Source organism: Periplaneta americana, chromosome 16 (assembly GCF_040183065.1).
Source record: "Periplaneta americana isolate PAMFEO1 chromosome 16, P.americana_PAMFEO1_priV1, whole genome shotgun sequence".
NCBI classification, from domain to species: Eukaryota; Metazoa; Arthropoda; class Insecta; order Blattodea; family Blattidae; genus Periplaneta; species Periplaneta americana.
The window spans coordinates 69,028,685-69,049,605 of record NC_091132.1 but is presented as its reverse complement, the minus strand read 5'-3'; the positions used below and the strand labels follow the sequence as shown (position 1 = coordinate 69,049,605).

At 35.1% G+C, this 20,921-nt stretch overlaps 1 protein-coding gene across 11 annotated transcripts in view; it reads right to left on the bottom strand.

Annotated features, from left to right (window-relative positions):
• The window catches only part of dlg1 (discs large 1), a 1,351,531-nt gene that overhangs the window by 137,474 nt on the left and 1,193,136 nt on the right, over nucleotides 1-20,921 (bottom strand). The gene's annotated exons all lie outside the window — the stretch shown is intronic.

Sequence of the window (20,921 nt, the reverse complement as noted above, 5' to 3'; positions counted from 1 at the left end):
ACCTTTATGATGATCCACAGTACCTGAACAACTGGTGGTCGGAAGAATGTCACGTTTTGTTAAGTGGATGTATCGACAAGCAGAACATGCGTTTTCTAGGTTGGGAGAAACCAGAGGAATATGTTCAAGACCACTTCATTCGAGGAAGTTAACTGTATGGGCTGGAAATATCCAGATGGGACAACAGGCAGCGAATAATAATACGGGGTCTTTCATAAGTAACTGATCACTAAAAAATTGATTAATTTTTTTACGATTTTTGTTGTACAGCTCTGCTAATAAAAAACCTTTCCCGGTGCCGTACGTGCGATTTTGTTACGCCAGAAGTCGATCTAGTCAAATGTGCCCATCAGAAAGCGCCATTTCTATTCCATGCGTGTTTGCATTGGTATAACAAATTAGAGACATGTACGGGGTGTTCGAACCTTGCTTGACGAAGTGTTTCCTAACAGGTGAATCGGTCGCGCAGGTCCAACTGCTTGGCCGCCAAGATCCCCAGACATAACTCTCCTAGACTTATTTTTATGGGGATTTGTTAAGGAACGTGTGCTTGCAGATAAACCTCGTAGCCTACTATCCCGGAATTGATGGAAAGGATTGTGCACATGATACAGATGGTTTCTCCTCAAATGCTCTCAAGAGCGAACGAGATGATCCGTCGCTTGCATTTGTGCATTCTTCGGGGGCGTCTTACATGTTGAGAACTGTCAGCCTTAATTAGTGTAAGTGTAAGTTTATTGCAATTTATTGTAACGTTAAGTTTTAAATATCGTAGCATTAGTTTCATTCATCTCTACATAGAAAAATGGAGACTTCTGGCGGGCAAACGCATAACCAAATCGAGTGTACGGCAATGCGAAAAAGTTTTTATTAGCAGAAATGAACAACACAGCTAAAAATCGTAGTAATTAGTCAAATTTTCGACTGATGAGTTGCTTATGAAACACCATGCACGTATTACTGCTGCCGTGAACAGGGAACAAATGATTAATCGTTTTCAGAATGATCTGCAGTTGTTTTGTGACCTTCGTAGTCTGGAATTTGAACAGGTGTTCCATTCAGCAAGAACTGTGTCACGAGGAACAGACTTTTCCTACCCATCCCGTAGTCCCGATCTTTCCACGATACGTGACTTATATCTCTGGGGTATACAAACACCTAGAAATCTGTAACAACTTTGCCATGGTCAATGCAAAATTCACACGCAAGGAATACATTGTTCATAATTAAGGGAGACACGTTGAACATGTTAGCTCCCGATAATATAGTCAATCAGCCGTTCACACCGATTCATTCGTTCAGTCACTTTTCTTTCGTCGCACACAGTACATCACGCCGACACCGACATACCATTATAATGAAAATTAATACTGAAATGGAGAGAATGGTGGAAGGATGGAGAGAAATGGGAGAAGCAGGAGAAAAACACTCAGCAACACTGGCTTTGTCCACTACAAATACTGTCCGAGCGCCAGCTCTGAAACCGCGGCGTATGTGGAAGTGGGGAGCGGGGGGACGTGACTCAGCAAATACAATACAGCCTACCTCAGGGGTTCTCAATCTCCGAAGATTGTGAGCACCGCCCACAAGTAATATTAAGTGAGCGAGCACAATGAAATCGAATAGGTTTAAATGGCCTATATGAATACATAAATAAAATAAATAAATAAAATATAAACAAAGAAATATATTAAATACGAGTATCTATGAAACACTCACCAGGATAACGATATCCTTGAATTGGAATGCTACTCAGCATTTCACTGATGTCCAAGGGGAAGTCGCTTATAGTTACACGTAAACAGTCTTACAGATGTGAATTATTTAATCGTGCTTTGTTCTTGAAGTATTTCATAAGTGGGAAAGTTCCCCCCCCCCCGCATAGGAGGCTGTCTCGAACATAGCCAAACCATGCCAAACATTTGAGAGAAATACTCCGCAGTATTTGGAGACTTTTTTGTATCTTCTGCTCCCCAAAGACTAAGATTTCTCCTTTTAAAACAAATATTTCAGAGCCGAGGAGGACTGGAGATCTATCATCAGTTCAAGTTCCCCACGTGCAGTCATATTATTCTCTTGAATAATCTTGCTTTCTCTGTTTAAGTCCATAATGGATTGAAAGGGGTTCGTTTCAAAAGACAAAAATAAGATTTGTATAAACATTAATAAAATCTATAAATTCCAACAGATTGTGCTAATTCTTTCAGAAAGTGTTAAATTCGTGTGTCTACACCAGTATCTATCATATATTTAGATTTTCGACGCAAATAAAAAAAATGTAAAAAAATTTGTTTTGCGAGAATTTTAGGGATGAAAACGTTTTATACAGACGTGGACAAACTATTAGAATAAAACGCTTTCTTGGAAACATATAATTCGTCATATCAACTATCAGTATAATTAACAGAGTCTCTATTGTTGTAAATATGATTGTTTACATCTTCTGGTATATTTTTCCAATGGTTAAGTATATTTTTTTTCTGGCTATGTTGGTACTACTGATGTTTTAATTATATACTGCAGAAGATATTCTCCCATGGCCTGCAAGAAGATCGGACATGAACGAAATTGAAAATCTGTGATGTATACTGAAGAAGAAAGTGAACAAAAAGAGGCTTACAACAAAACATGGACTCATTTAAGCACTGTCTGATATCTGGCTAAATAATGCTGATATTCAAAGTGTCAAACTTTGGTTTCCAGCATCCCTGACAAAATCAGCGTGTTAATAAAGAATAAAGGAATGTTCACAAAATATTAGTAACCTCAAGACTCGATTTTCTGTTCATTGTATCTGTGCAAAATATATTTTTGTTCATTATTTATACCGATAAATATAGCTTCGTTGCATATATAATTAATTTAGTCTAATAATTTGTCCACGTCTGTACATCATGAAATATAAGAAGTCCTATCAGATCTGTAAGATGTGATAATGGATGGATAGGAACACTATTTGTTCCGACTCGTACATCAAGGATAAGTTAAAGTCGGAACTACTATATTATCAAGATTTTGTTCGTACAACAAAGTGCTCGCGAGAACTTTTTTACTGTTATGACCAGAGCACCAAATGTCATTAAAAGAGCACTACCAGCACCAGGTTGAGAACGTCTGGTCTATCTAGTTCCACGCAGCATTCCTGTTGCAGTTTCAGAGCTGGTACTCAGACAGATGTACCTCCGTCATCACCGGAATTCGAACCAGATGATCAATCATCACGTCACTGTTTTACCAATTGAGCTATTAAGGCTGGGTCTTTTAATCTGTTGCTTTCCGACTCATCTGAGGATTCTGATCCACCATTAGACATACAGGATTCTTGAACATAAAAGCAAATTGCAAGGCCACCGCTTATGCCAATACAGGACAACTTTCTTATCAAGGATCGAATAGAGACCCACTTTATTTATAACTAGAGGCCGGATATTAGGCAAAATGCCTTTTTTAAGGTATGTATTAACGTTTTGGAGGAAAATCTACATTTTTTAACCAATCTTTTTAAGATATTTATCAGACAACATATGAAAGTAGACTAACATAACCATATATCAGAAACTTCAATTTCACTTTTTGATTCCTTAAAAAAAATGATTAATTAAAAATTATTCTATTTCTTCAAAATGCCATAGCCTATATTTTCTAAAAATTACTCAATTCTGAAATTTCTTTCACTGAGTTATTGCTGTTTATGCGTACAATGCTCTGTACTAGGATTTTGCAGCTAACATTATTACAAAGAAAATTTTAGTCATAAAAACGCCATTTCAAACGTTAATACATACCTTAAACTGAGTGTATGTATGAAAGACCTATTAGAGATAAAAAGGTTTCCACACATTTGGGGACGATAGGCCAATTTTTATTTTGCCTTTTTTGCCTATTTTATCTTCCGTTGCCTATTTTAAGGTTAAATGCCTCTTTTTTTAGCCTTTTTACGTCATTATTGTACATTTCCTATATTTTAATACATTTAAAATAAACCGCACATAAATTATATAAAAAAAAAAACAAAAAATGAACGGTTGTACAAATTAAAAATATATATTCACCTCACACAAATATTTTCTGAGAATCTAATTCTCCAGCAATACATATGTTTACAAGAAGTCGTCAACTTTTCTCCTCTACCGATTCCATCTTTTATGTCACTTAACAAAGAAGTTTGAACAGTATAACCCTCAGTGCTCAGGTCACTTCGGGGTTTACCAGCGAAAGAAAGGGGATGAAGGAAGTATGAAAAACAAGCCTCCAGGTCCCGTTACTGTTGTCGCTTGCACGCACAAGTCACACGTACTTTGAAGTCTCTAATCCCTTCTCACACCCCTCATTTTGCAACAATACACAGTCGGTTTTTCCCGATCTTTGAAAGAAAGTAGAAACAGTCTGAAATAAGTTGTTTTAAGTTTGTTCCTATCACTTCAGTAAAGCAGAAAGATCTTTTTCCACCATGAAAAACGTTCTCTCTGATAGGCGGCTCACTATGACAGTTTATAACTAAAAAAAGCATTTTGTTGTGACATGTAACCCGGGAAAGTGAATACCGTATGGGATAGTTTATTAAGTATTTGTCTATTTTTTTGTCTGTTTCCATTAATAATAAATGCCTATTTCACTGCACTATTTTTAATGCCTATATGCCTGCCTTTTTTAACCAAAATAAATGCCTGAACATCCGGACTCTATTTACAACCAACATGCTGTCGCTTCAACCACACCGCAGAACTCTAAATTTAGATCTTAATGGTGAAAGTTCTGCAATGGTTGCAATACCATTTTTTAACCTTGCGTTATTTATTCCTAACATAATTTATGCTACCGGACACAAAATAAATGTTCTTGTCTGCATGAGATATTTACATATAAATGTGTAATCTGGAGTTTCCACTAATTTAGACCACCCACTTCCCCCATTAATCCAGACTCGCGAGGTTTACTGCGTGTTTACTTATATGCACTTTACAGTAATGCAATGTTTCTGCTATAATGTACGGTTCTGGAGCATCCAGATAATTAGAAGCAAACGTCCTCGTCGGCCTAGTAGTTGGCGTCCCATCCGAGGTTCGAGGACTCAAATCGAGTCGAGGATGATGGGATTTAAAAGACAATAAAATCCTTGACATTAAAAGCATGGGTCCCGTGTCGTAGATTTACGGAAAATAAAAGAACCATGTCGCTGGGGCAAAATTTGTATGATATTTCTTTTTCACGTTCAATTTCGACGCTGAATAACATCTGTAGTTGAAATTATCGTTAAATAAAATACCATAACTACTATTCAGGAGCAGGATTATTCTGTTTTAAATTGAGTGTAAAACAGATAGGCAATTTGACAACAGTAATACATCACTGTGTAGTTCCAGAAAAAAATATGACCAGAATCTTTATGATAGCCCAGCTGTATGTAGGCAACAAGTTTCGCACGACTGTCCACAAGTAGCATACATACATGCGATCTTAAGCTGTACAGCTTAATGCTTTGTATCTGGAACCTACTAAAATTACGCGGGCGATTTTTTTTTTTGAAGTGTACATGATTAACAGTTCAACAGAGAGTTTACACAATATAAAGGAAATTATCTAAAGTTTACACAAAATGAAGAAAACTTTCTAGTCTATACAATATGAAGGAAATTTTCTAGTCTATACAATATGAAGGAATTTTTCTGAAGTTTACACAATATGAAGGAAATTTTCTAGTCTATACATTATGAAGGAAATTTTCTAAAGTTTACACAATATGAAGGAAATTTTCTAGTCTATACAATATGAAGGAATTTTTCTGAAGTTTACACAATATGAAGGAAATTTTCTAGTCTATACAATATGAAGGAATTTTTCTGAAGTTTACACAATATGAAGGAAATTTTCTAGTCTATACATTATGAAGGAAATTTTCTAAAGTTTACACAATATGAAGGAAATTTTCTAGTCTATACAATATGAAGGAATTTTTCTGAAGTTTATACAATATGAAGGAAATTTTCTAAAGTTTACACAATATGAAGGAAATTATCTGAAGTTTACACAAAATGACGGACTTTTCTAAAGTTTACACAATATGAAGGAAATTTTCTAGTCTATACAATATGAAGGAAATTTTCTGAAGTTTAAACAATATGAAGAAAATTATCTGAAGTTTACACAATATGAAGGAAATTTTCTAGTCTAGGCCTATACAATATAAAGGAATTTTTCTAGTCTATACAATATGCAGGAAATTTTCTAAAGTTTACACAATATGAAGGACATTTTCTAGTCTATACAATATGAAGGAAATTTTCTAAAGTTTACACAATATGAAGGACATTTTCTAGTCTATACAATATGAAGGAAATGTTCTAAAGTTTACACAATATGAAGGAAATTATTTAAAGTTTACACAATATGAAGGAAATTTTCTAATCTATACAATATGAAGGAATTTTTCTGTAGTTTACACAATATTTCTAGTCTATACAATATGAAGGAAATGTTCTAAAGTTTACACAATATGAAGGAAATTTTCTAATCTATACAATATGAAGGAATTTTTCTGAAGTTTACACAATATGAAGGAAATTTTCTAGTCTATACAATATGATGGAAATTTTCTAAAGTTTACACAATAAGAAGGAAATTTTCAAGTCTAAACAATATGAAGGAATTTTTCTAAAGTTTATATAATATGAAGAATATTTTCTAGTCTATACAATCTGAAGGAAATTTTCTAAAGTTTACACACTATGAAGGAAATTATCTAAAGTTTACACAAAATGAAGGAAATTTTCTAAAGTTTACACAATATGAAGGACATTTTCTAAAGTTTACACATATGAAGGAAATTTTCTAACCATTCTTTCCATGCTTAGGGATAGCAAATGTGTTCCGGAATTTTTAAGATCAAAAAGATTCAAATGAATTTTTCTTTATGTTTTGTAATTGAAATATTCGTTAGGATTTTATAAACGGTCTTTGCGAAATAAAGGAATATTTGTAGCGTATCACTGTATAAAAACATTGTATTTTTAAAAGAAACGTTTTAAATTCTTTCCTATAAGGAAATGCAAAGGCTTTGATGTCTGATTCTAACCATCACATCACATTTTTTTCCACGACATCAAAAGACTCTGTGTATATTCGAATAATTCATTTTTAATATCGACAGAACACTTTCCTCAGAATCAAGTAGGAAATTGAAACCGGCTATGTCTCATTTTTTGAAATACAGAAATTAATAGAGATAAACCTCCCCTCTCAATTAAAATGCGCTTGGAAACATAAACTAGATTACTTGATTACCAACATTTCTTCCCTTAAATAGATAAACAAATGAACCTAAGAAAATATAAAACAGACATTTAAGTCCTTATCCTCAGTAAATCTTCTTAGTACTAAATTTTTAAATTTCGTTCACCGGATGTAAACGTAAAAGTACAGATATTTTATTATACTGTATCTCAACCGATGACTCACGGTTGAGTTTTAAGTGGCTTATCTTGGTCGTGGGTGTCAGAGTGCTAAAAAGCAACACAAAAATATCTGGTGTAAGCTAAGGTGAGAGTTTAGTCATACTTTTTCTCACAGATTAATACGAACTTTTATTTTCTTTCTTCCCACTCACCAATAAACGTGACGTTGCACAGAAGCAGAAATGTAATACGAGATCTGCAAAGTATTAAATGTACAGATTAACAACACAGAAACACATCAGATTCGTGTCTAAGAATTCGAAACAAAGAGATATGAATAATTTGAATAGGCCTATTAAAGTCTTGGCGAATAAGTAGAGATTCTATTTCACCTCTTCTACATATACAAAAATGAACATTCGTTATCATTTGTCTTATTGGTCTGCGGTCAAACGCAGTATGCATTCTTCAATCGGTTTTAAGCCCGTGAAATATATCACGATATTCAACCACCACCAAATTCTGATCAATATCCCGTTTTAAAATTTAAAACCATTTTATCTCTCCTGCTTATCTGGTACTCATTTGGTTACATCCATTTCCTACTTTTTCCTTTAAATTTTTGTCTAAATGTTCTCACCGGAGCGGCGATAATCTGAGCGAGACAAGTGGCCAACCGGCTTGGAGCTCACATAGATTTTTTTTTTTCACAGTCCAGCATTCCCTTGCTGTCACGTACCTTTTACTTGTTTTTCTCCCACTATCATCATGTTCATCGATTATTGATGGCAACTATCTGCTTAGGAAAATTAAGTTTTGTATTAATCCTCTTCTTTTTTGGCTTGGCGTGTTTGAGTTTCGATTTCCGAGTCATATTTGGACTTTTACTCGACCTAATATTAGACGAACAGAGTGACATTACCGTCACAGGGACTCAATATCCAGTATTACTATTTTAAAGCGCGTCTTACATTGAAACAGAATATAAAACGACAGACATGACATGTTCACGTTTAAGAAAGTGGCTAATAAAATGCACAACTACATTGCGACTGACAATTCGAAACTTCTCACTAGTGCTTTTAGATTTTACAACCTAGAAACTGGAGAATTTTAAAGCTTCATCAACAACGAAATCAACTCAGTACATTTAAGAGGCAATGGATTATAACTAGATTTCTCGTTTTCTTTTATGCATCTGTAAAGCTATTAAAATAAAAGTTACTTTAATATATGTGAAGTACTTAAGAAAAAAAAATATGCCGTTTTTATTCGTGCTACGTAATTGATAAATTTATTCTCTTACAGGAGAAAAAAGTTTTCTCGTTTAATAAAAAAAATGTAGAACAGCATCCTGCACCTACCATATAGTTTTACTGAAACATAATTAAATAAAACTTGTTGCATTAAAATGTAAAATCTTTAGTAAAACAAGGCTTGAAAGTGGTTGCCCTTGTTACAGTCGAGACAGCTGTGATTCTCAAGTGTGTTTACGCATATCTTGAGGAAGGTATGACATCATGCATGAGAAGTTTACGCATCCCTGACCTATGTCGCAATTCAGATTGATGCTCACTGCAAAGTGCTATGCAACTATTCTACAACAGAGAGTATTATGATGGACTGCTTCCTCTATTCGTATAAAACGAAAACGGAACTGAAATTATTGAAAGTTATATTCTGCAGTGCGCCTGTTCTATCTGCTTATAGTTAAAAGGCAGTTCCCTCTGCAGTTGTGTTTTGAGTTTCCCTTACGCGTCTCACTTTACTGTAGGAAGCCCAGAAGTTGTCTAGCGAGGTCCGAAGAGGAGTATGCATTTCTACAACTAGCCATCTCCTAAGCTCCCTATAGTATGTGTACCTGTTAAGATCAAGGTCTGAGATAACAATAAAATAACAACGGACAGTAAGACAATTGGATTCACTTAGTCCCTATGGAAGGGAGTTAAAAGTTCGCTCTTGGGTCTGGTAATTAGTATGGATGAGAATTTATTTCGTGGTAATCGTATGATTAGATTTATGTTTCTCGGCTTTCTCTACACTCACTAACTCTGTACGACAAGTGTTATGATGGTTCGCAAAGAATTTCTAGACTCAGAAACCCTAACTCAGGCCTGCAGAACTGTAGCTCCTCAGAGCGACTACCTTACCACCCCATCTGCCCCACCCATCTTTTCTACCAGTGTGGTCATAGCGTTCTAGTTACGCTCGACTGCACCAACATTCATTCTCGCGGCGATATACATGAATGAATGAATGAATGAATGAATGATACGCGTACTGCAGTTTGAAGAGAACTGGAACATGGGAAAATCTAAACCCGCGAAGAAATGCTACTTCCAAAAGAAATGGGAATATGATTATTTTGTTGTTGAAGAAGACGAAAGAATTGCTTTGTTTACTGTGTCCCATCCAATTTATTTCTACTTGTCATTTCAATATTAAACCACATATCAACAAAGCCCATATTAAAATTATGGAATGGATGAACTTTCTGGTAAGTTCATTATTACGAACTGTTTATTGATCATTTATTTATATACTGTTAAATTAAGGACATCACTCGTTATGTTCATTTTGTATTGAAATGAATAGTGACTTTCAAGGTTCATTACTTAAATGCTATAAATTTATATTTCCGTAGGTGATGATAGGAGCAACGTTTTCGAAAATCTAAAGCAGGGTGGATGCAAAGAAATCTCAAAGAAACTACCGACAGGAAATCTAGCATAATTGTAAACCTTGAAACAAAAAACTCATAAATACAATGAATTTATTACAATTCTTTTTTAAATTTAGTGCTGCTACTTATATACTTCGTACGTACAAAGAATGTAAACAACTCTACGCAGAAGTCGATGATCCCCAATAGAAGTGGAGTGAGGCTGACGTCATATTTCCCCTACTTACGGGTTCTGTAGGCCTACCCTAACTGATAAATACTTTATGTAGTTATAAAGTTTTTACATGAAGCTGTGGAATTTATTTTACACCTGAAGTATCGTAATAACAAAGAGTTGTAAAGAAGTCAAAAAATTTCTTCGCGGTCCGCATGACGGAAGCCGGTAGCACATTGACCACAGTGGAAATGTCGCTTATCGGTAGCTGAAAAGTTATCAGCAATATTACTATCGAATAAATACAGTTTTCTCCATAATAGCCACGAATGTAATAAACACAGAGCTCTCGGGGGTCGTGCTAAGCAAGCGTGGGTTTGCCGACTGCCCATGATGCAACTGCACACTTTTCTCCACCTGCCTCAAACGACTGTATCTGCTTAATGAATTTATTATGCACTATTCACACCCATCGTAAAATTTCATGTACCATGAAAACATAATTTACATCGCGTCATTACTCAGAATATTAACGCTGAAAAAATTATATTATTAATAAAATATGGAGAAAAATACTTGACAAGCGTCTCGGTAGCCTTGAAAACTATTACTCATCGCAAAACAATGCTGTTAATGAGCTAGTCAGGATTCATTATTTAATTAATTTATGTTATCGCAAATATCTGGGCAATTCTCCAAGTGAAACAGCATCGCTATGTGGGTCAGTCTGCCTGCAGAGCGTTATTCTGCTATTGTCTTCCCAATCACGTTGTTCCGGGGAACAATAAAACTATTCGCGTTTCTCGCGGAAGTTCCCCTATTTATTTTACATTACAATGCTACCTACACAAACACTAACTTTTCGAACGTGTTCAGGGTCCCTAATACGTAACTTTTAATAGCGTGGAAGTAATCAGAGCTCGATGTATGTTCTACTGCAAATTCCTGATATTAAATAAAAAAAGCAATTACGAAGATTGAAACAAAGCCAATTATAGCCTATCTATGATACTGAAATTAATTTTGTGCGAGATCGTGCGTATTTGCTTGGTTTCCGCACAAAACCAATCCGCGGAAAGTCTAAAATTCCACATTCAGTGTTCCCAACCGAACACATAACAATTTCTCTCTTCTTACCGCTTAAGGGAACCAGGTAGTGATTAGGGGTCAAAAATTCGATTTTTTTATTTTGTGTTTTAAAAAAATAAGAGTACAAAATTTCCTCTTCAAAATAATATAAATGTACAGATATGCCCTTTAAATTACCTCTTTAAATTTGGCGGTGCATCTAATTCATACTTCATTCTTTTTTTAAATGCAGTTGACATTTTTCAAACAAGTGCATTTTTCTCTGAAACTACTGAATCAATTTACATGAAATTTTTACAGTATTTTCTGCAGGCTGTGTTCTATACAGTAGACCTACGGGTTTAAGAATGTCTCACACACATAACACGAGAAAAAGTATATACGCATTGAAAAAAATTGCAAGAAATGTTAAAGAAAATTCAATATTTTTTCTGTTTCACTAGGGATGAAGTATTTAACTAAATTTTGCTTTAGAACTTACAATATAAATTACTTGATAACTTAACAAAATACAAAGTATATGAGTGAAGATTGTAGCAAGTAATATGCACCTGAAGAATGAGGTACACTTAGCAAAGTGGGAAAAGAGGTTATCGGTTGGGGCCTTTATTTTGCACTTGGATACGAAACTATTTAGTTGTCTTTTATACCACTGAATTTAGAATGATTGATTGTATAACCATGATAATTTCTTATTCCACTCTGAGCACTAAAAGCCTAGAAATAGTGAACTAAAGTTTTGTATCGAAATGTTTCAATCGTATAGGCATCACTACCCACTCCCCTTAAGTGACATATTGATTTTACTGCTTTAGGCTTTTAACATATTATTTTTAGAGACGTTCAATATAGTAATAATTATAAATTGGAAACTTACCACTGCAATTTCACCTAAATTGCACTGTTAATTATTGTTTTTAAATATTTGCAAAAAATTAAGTAAACTCTACAACTCTATTGTTAAAATATTAATATGAAAAATAAATCATTACATAACCTTACTGTTTTAAGTTCGCATTTATAGACTGGGGGGAAAAAAAGACAGACATATCACGGCCGGCCTGCTGGAGTATAGTAAACACAGATAACATTTTAAAGCAACAATGTTGAAGATAGATATTTTTGTTTTGCAAATTTGCCGTCACTGAGCAGAAACCAAGATGGAGATTTCATTGCAACTAATTAGAAATTCCTCTTTCAGGTATTTAATAAGCGATCTTCGCACAAAATAATGTACGATACACGAGCGGTATGTTTTCTTTCAATTCTCGGAAATTAAAAAAGCTCAACTACGTTTCGCTTTTTCAAACTTTTCCTCGAACATGAAAACTTCAACATGCCGCTCTTGTAACGCGTATTACTATTTTGGCAGTGTTTTTTAACAACCTTACCGATGTTGTTGGTAGACCTTGTAAGTTAAACTTACAACACACGTGCGGTAAGTAAGTAAATCAAATCAACTTTTATTTATTTACTTAAAAGTAATGCGCTCCACTATGTGCTATAAGATAGATAGGATGACCACATTTGTCACGTGGGGCTAGCGACAGGAAGAGTTTGGCTGGGAAATTCTGTGAGGTAACTGCGCATGAGCAGACTTGGTTAATAAAAAACCTACACTAACTGAACCTAACCTTCGTATATGCAAGATATATAACCGGAGAACGAAAGGAAATTCTTGATTTGATCTGGAATGTGCACGCGAAAATAAATCCAGTTAAAGATCACGCTGGCACTGCATGAGATGTCCGCGCATGCGTCACAGCCGAACTGTTCCTGTCGCGAGCCCCTCCTGAAATTTAGTTAATCGCAATAGTTCCGCAAACATTTTTAAGCACAATTGTATTGTACATAATTGTATAATAAAGTTTTCTTAAATTAAAAAAATTATTATTATTATTATTATTATCTAAAAGTAAAATAAATCCTTTTCTTTTTCAATCCAATGGGCGTCCAATAATCCAATGACTTGACGTCATTCATCCAAGCGCCTCCATATGTAGGAATAACGCGTCGAAGCAGTATTTCTTTTTGCCGCCGTAGGCGTTGCCTTTAGTGCACACTAGGAGACTAAGTAGCTACATTAATGGAACAAAATTATTTCCTGGGGAAAAAATCGGGAATGTTTGGTCACCTATATACAGTCGGATTTCACTCTTGTCTATACCGTTTATTGCTATTTTTCAAGATAATTTAAACGAAATAATAACAAATCAGGGAGCAGAGAAAAAAAATTAACGAATAATAGTAATCCTGCTCGATGAAATAAAAAAAAATGCAGAGTTAACGGAAATTAATGAAAAACTGACACGACTTTTTGCGATTCTCCTTTATGCAATTTACAGAGCATAGAATATTAATGTTGGAAAATGACGTCAACACGCTATCATTGCAGCTTAGTTAGTTGAGCGGTATGGTTAGTTTAAAATTTCTGCTAATGTGTACAACACCACATACATGGTACAGAAATTATAAAGTAATAGTATTATTTATATGAAAAGGATATACAAGATTTATAGACTTATATAGTTCCACATCAAAAACAGCGTTCTAATATATTGTGACAAGACTCAGAAGATGAAGCAGAACGGGGTATTCATAAAATGAAGTGAAAAATACTGTATTTAAAATTGCTAGTTCACGCTTAGTACCGGTATCTCTCATCCAGATGAAAAGAAATACAATAATGTCATGCAGTTAATATTAAATTGCGAACCTGATTTTCGGCCAAGCATATTTAAGATTAAAATCAATGTGAGTCTTTCATAGCGAAATTCGATCATTCATGTTGTTAAATAGTTTGAATAGAATGAAACCAGTCTATAAAAAGTAAGAACACGACACGATTTCACTAAGCCAGGTACACAGCAGGGAAATTAGTGAGCGACTAAAACTGGCTTAACACCACGTGAGAACATGCCCAGAACCGTTCTAAATTGGGCCGCTTTCTAACGTGACGGACACAAAGCGCATATTTAATGCTGCGTGAAACCACGATCGTGCTGACCCCACACCCATTGAATTGTTGGGTCGAAAAAGTTTAAATGATATATGGGCTTTGGGTAAACAGTTACAAAAATTTTCGAAGAGAGATGTTATAACCAGAGCTAGAAAGTTCGTGCCAAAGCAATAGATTTCAGTTGAGTACAGCGAGTAGTATAGATATCACCAGCACCTCACCCTGTTGCCGCTCGCTACAGATGATACAAAGTATGTTCACATAAACAACGCATAGTGGCATTCTGTGGATCTGTGTAGAGTCGTGAGTAGTTTGAAGAATATTATTAATTTATATTAATATTTTATGTTCTAAACAAAGTGAGCTATTCTGTTAGTGTATTATTTACGTAATGTGAATATAATGCAAGATTCTAAAAAAGTAAAATCATTTGTTATTAAATAATTATGCAAACAGGAGTGTGTAACACGTTTATTTTTTACCCCTATTATTCTTCGTTAAATGTTGACGTCTAGTGCTGATATGCATTCGGTTGCGTTACAGTCCAAGTTCAACATCGGATTTACGATACGAACTTCCTAGCTGCCATTACAATAGAAACGAAAAATTTTATTGCAAAGAATTATGGGTTTAATACTACCGTATGTACCACATACGAGATACACTATTAGATTCACAAAGTAATTGTTCACCTGATAGTACGATATAGTGTATCATATTTCAGATTTACTCCAGTAACGTCTTGTGACGTAGAACGAATATTTTCAGAGTACAAATATTGTTTTCTTTTTCTGAACCTAAGAGGAGTATTTCCTTCGATAAAATGAAAATGTATGGATAAATTAATTTATATTGGGATTTACGAACTTCATAATTAAAAATTATTGTTTATTTTATTTAACTAGCTAACTAGAGAGTACAAATTAAAATTATAAAACAAAAATGTTTCTAGCCAATACCGTAAGAGTCAGTCTCGTGTACGGTGTGGTCTTAGCCAATAATATAACATAAAATTTACAAGGACAGTTTACTAAATACAGTAAGTAACTTAATTCAAACCAATAAATTACATACAAGAAAAAAGAGAGAGAAGAGGAAAGAGAAAAAGAGAGAAAAAACAATTAATATAAATTGACAATCGTACAGAAGGCAGTGATATTCAATAAAAACGTGAATATAGTCGACAAAAATAAAAGGTAAAAAAATACGCACTTTTGTTAATATTGCAGATATCCTATCATGAATAATTTTATAAATTTCTTTTCTAAACGCTTCAATTTTAAAATATTTCAAATTTGGGAAATGATTTGTAATTTTATTATAAAGTCTTGTTCTAAGACTGTGGACGATTGGAGCACATGTCTGGTTACCACCCGGTTGTACATGTTAGTCGTTCTGTTTCACTGACACCGAGAGACGCTCTATTACTTTTCACTCGGTAGAGATATAGTCCAAGCTCATATAACTTAACAGTTTTCCTACCAACTTCCTAGCTCTAGTTATAACAGATGGAATGAAATTTATACCAATGTTTGAGAATGACAACGAAAATTTCCCCCAACTTGTGAAACAGGAGATTCAGCGACAGACACAGTCGACTGCTCTGATATTTCGCAGGGTGTTTGGAAAAAAAAAAAAAAAAAGCAAGCAGTTCCCCAACTCACAATCCATTAAAACTGACGTCTAGGGGTCTGAAGTAAAAGGAGTTAAAAATAAAGTGCTATCAACTACTTAAAGGCCACCACTACCACCACCACAAAGTTACTTTCTCTCTCTAACGTTTGCCGTTGGGGATGGTCTTCTGGGAATGTAATACAAAGCAGCAGCTTCCCTTTGCTGTGTACACAGACATAAGAAAATCTGTCTGATTATTATTAATTACTTGAAAAAGATAGAGTGTGTTGACAAAGGAAGCCCGGCACTCCGCGACTGCACAAACACAGTCTTCGTCCCACCATAAACATACGACCTCTCTCGAATTGCGGTTCAGTCCCCGGACATAGGAAGCTGATTTGCACCAGATGATCCGCGTAACGATGATAAGTTATAAGACCGAGTATGTACTATTATGTAGATTAATAAAGTTGTCTCTGAAGTGGATAGCGTATGCATTTTCAATCCAAGCGGTCCGTGGTTCCATTTCTGGCGAGAGCAATGGAAGGTCGTCAACGGGACTCGGAGTTTGTTCCTTGTCATGTAATGTCCTGTGTTGTCTCAGCGGTGGTCTTGTGGCGTACTCATCCCAAGACCAAGTAGGCATGCATCGTCTTTCTTTTATTCTGTTACTTGGTTATTTTAACGAGATGAGACCATGGATTCACCTAGAATTACTTGACATCCTCCTTAGAGGTTGGAAAACCCTCGGAAAAAACCCAACCAGGTAATTAGCCCAAGCGGGAAATGAACCCATGCCCGAGACTAACTCCGGAAGCGTGTCTGTGAAGTGTTTGTAAAAAAATATATACCTTCTCCTATATCGCAATTGTAAGTTGGTGTGAAACGAAGGTTAAACAAGATGAATGAATAAAGAAAGAAAGAAAGAAAGAAAAAAGAAAGAAAGAAGAGTTCTATCCCCAGCGTTGGCTGCATGATAATAGTAATAAAATGGGAAAATAAGGTGTTTCCTGATGCGCTCGGTTTACTAAACGTCGTAAAATTCAGTCTAGAAATCTAGAAGAACGATCTATTTCGCCTTCCCCTTTCATTCACAACATAAATGATTATAGGTAGGAGTGTGATTTTTTAGTATTAACGATATACGCGAAATGTGTTAAAACTTTATTTTATGCATGAAAAATGCAAATTCCTTAATGAAAGTTCCAAATTAAGTGAAATACATCCGTGAATGTTTGCGAAATTGAAGTGAATTCAAGAAATTACTTCATAATCATGATATTAAAAAAAACAGGCTTCATGGAAAAATTGACACGAAAAGTTGCTCTTTCTTCCAAATGAGAAGTGAACATTTTTGTCGTTATAAAAAATATACATTAACTTTTCCTCATATTTGATCGTTCAGCATGACATAGGCCTACGCGTGGTTTCTGGCAACGTTGTACGCATAGTTTCAGGGACTATAGGCATCCAACAAGGAAAACTCAGTGCGCAGAAACCAGCGGGCGTGACTGTCTCGCGCAGATGACGTATGCTCCCGTTTCCAGCATGCTCTCAAGCCTAGTGCAGGGGAGTAAGAGGGGTAGGCCTATAGTATGCGCGCCGCGAGGAGTACAAGCTGAGTTTTGCTTGTAGGATATCTATACTTCCAAGGAGCAGTGCAAGCAGACAACGGTAATTTCTCTTTCGCACAACTGTCTTCGTGTGATCAAGAAGGCAGTGCCGACACCATTTCACAGTCGAATTAAATATAGAATAATTATGAATTTAATTAATGATACAAACAACTTTGTTAGATTCAAAGGGATTGTTTCAATAAGTATTTACAAAAATGTTATTTTATCATTTTTTAAGTTTCTTTAGGTTGTGACATATACATGAAATAGTTTTTTTATTAAAAATTCACCAAAATCAAACCATTTTAATCACCGAAATCAGGGTAAAATAATGGCCATAAAATCACATATTATTTTTTCATTAATAACTAAAAAAAAATAAATAAATAAAGATTTTCGGACATAATATGTTTATATGAATTTTTTTTCTTGTTTTGGTGTGAAGAACATGCCCCCCAAAGTATTTCTGAAACACTCTGTATATACGAGAGTGCTTTTGGCGCTAGTCGACGGAGCAGTTGGCATCTGGTGATGACCAGTAGGCTACTATTGGTGACCATTGGGTAACTGCCTGAGATAACACAAGTATCTGAAAAATACAGTATTCACGTAGGTAGATAGATTCCACTCACCATACTCCAATTCATGGTAGCAGTGCGCACTACGATGAGTACAGCGGAACTTCCATTCGTACACAAAACACTTTGATCGCAGATACTGCAAACTGCGGGAGAGCATAGGCACGTGCCTTGTAGCAGCTATCACCAGCTCGAATCCCCGTTAGCATTCCCGCCGCACGCACGCTACGTCTGCTCGCAGAGTCCCGCCGACAGTCGGGAATTTCCACTGAATACTAAACTGAGTCACCACCCTTCTCTTAATTCCTTTTTCCCCTTGCAAACATTCACCCTTAAAAAGAGCAATTTACCTAACGAAAAAGCTCCGAGAAAGAATCAAGTGAAATGAATAATTTATACTGCAGCATTTAGCACGAGCGGCTTAGATTTACGAGAGAGAGAGAGAGAGAGAGAGAGACGGGATTTTCTAACACTGTCTGAAGCAATGCATATAGAACGAGTTTTTCTTAATGTCAAGGGAAGAGTAGGAGTAATTGCGTCCAAATTCCAAACTTCTGCCCTTAAACTGAATATTTAATTGTTGTTTTCACATTCATTCGAACAGTTATTGAGGCAGAATAGTTATATCTTTGTAAGCAAAGGAGCTAAAAAACCAAGACGAAGTTGAGATTCTTTACAAGAAAACAAAAGAAGTTCTGTTTAGTTAGAAATAGCTTAAAACAATCGAACCACAGGGTAAAATATAAAAGGTTTACACATCTATATCCCCTGTATAACGAACGATTAAATACTGCGGACTTACAATATATTGTAAATATTCTGTAAACTTTTCTCCTGAAACCAACAATGTGTTTCTCCTGATACTAACTGCTACTGGAAAATTATTTAGAGATAAAAAATCTATCTACTGCTTGGAGTTCGTTAAGTTCGTATATTTGTGCCAGGATTAAAGAAACCTCGTTTAAACAGTAACAATTTCGTAGCAAAAGACGACTCTAATTTAAGGTAACGAAGTCGTTTTCCCTTCAGGGACAGCAGGAAATGCATACATACTACTCACGTCGCACAGTGGTCCAAAATCCATATTTAGGAGGACAAAAGTAGAAAAACTGCATGTCAAAATATGAAATAAAACCTTTAAATTATTTTTCCTTTATAACTGAGTAATACTCAAGTGATTATCTTAATCAGTGGAGGTGGCTGCAGAGCGAGATAAGCCCGTAACATGCCATATTTCGCCACCCAGCATTCTTACTCAGCAAGTGCCGCGAGTCTGCCGTTTTCTTTGAGCTGTAACTCTGTTGTAAGTGGTTGATTCCATTCATATTTGATATCAACATGTCAAGTAGTTTCTTAGGTATGTAACACTGTTTGTTTTCGTTACATTTAATGTTGTTATAGCATGTCAAATTAGCATGAATGGACACGGGACAAAATATAAATATAACCAATGAGTGCAGACTTGGCTAAGGCAGACAAAAAAAAATCCTTTGTTCCGTCCCAAACTGATTTTTTTTTCACTTCCTCGAGTATGTAACTCTACTTTAAATGAAGTCTTAAGGTGCGCAGATTTGCGGAAGTAATAAATTATGCGCACTACTCTTTCCAGGTGCAATAGTGCAATTTTTCTCGATTGCAGATATTTAAATATCTGTGTAAAATTTCATAAAAATCTGTTAGGTAGTAGAGAAGTTATTAGTTTGTCCCGCTAAATTTGTATTTTGGACCACTGTGCGTCGTTTGATAATAAATGTTCTATTTTCTAGGGGTTTTACTTACAAATGGCTTTTAAAGAAACCGGAGGTTCATTGCCGCCCTCACATAAGCCTGCCATCGGTTCTTATCCTGAGCAAGATTAATCCAGTCCGTAACATATCCCACCTCCCTCAAATCCACTTTAATATTATCCACCCGTCTACGTTTCGGCTATGCATTGAAAGCGTACCCAGGTAGATTTTTATGAAGTAATAAAAGCGCACCGAAGGTATCAATAAAAAGCGCACAACACTTCAGGTAATCGATCCTTGGGAGGCCTGCAATACATTTCCGCACAGAGTACGTTTCAGATCTTCCTACACGACGCTGTTAGTTGGTCAAAAATGAGTCCGTTTGTGAGAACGATAACTAAAAAAAGCAACTAATGCATCGTGTACTTCAATTAGAAATAGAGAAAGTTCTGTGTTGACTAGTGGTGATATATGGATGTGTACTACTTCAGGAAAGTGTAATACTTCATTTTTACACCAATTAATTTGAAGATTTTACCACATATTTCTTACAATGTGGACATGCAATACACAAATCTTCACTTTGGTATTCAAATTAGTTTATTTATAATTATTTTTTTTTGTTTTTAATACTAAATTATAATTGTCCTAATTTTCGAAGTTTACATAATTTTTCTTTAAATTTATATTTAATTTATTCTTGAGAGATGCAGGTTTATGTAAAATATGACACATGCTTTTCATATTTTTCCACTTACTTTTTGAAAAAAAAATTACCCTTTTAGTTAATTTTTAAAATTTTTTAAAACATCACATCCTCAACACATGGTGATTTGAGTAGGCCTACTTTCAACAGCAGAAGAAAACAAATGTATCAGTTTACTTCACATGCTTTTGTGGACATCTGTGCAAAATTCCACTGAAACTGAAGAAAAACAGTATTCATTAGACCATTCTGAATGTTACTAAATGTTGAAAATTGGAAAATGGAGAAAACGAGTATCAAAGTACAGCATGCATATCATACATATTATCGATATCCTTCCTTCCTATACAGGTCTACCATACACATTTTTCTCCTACATAACAGCGCGAAATATGAATTGAATG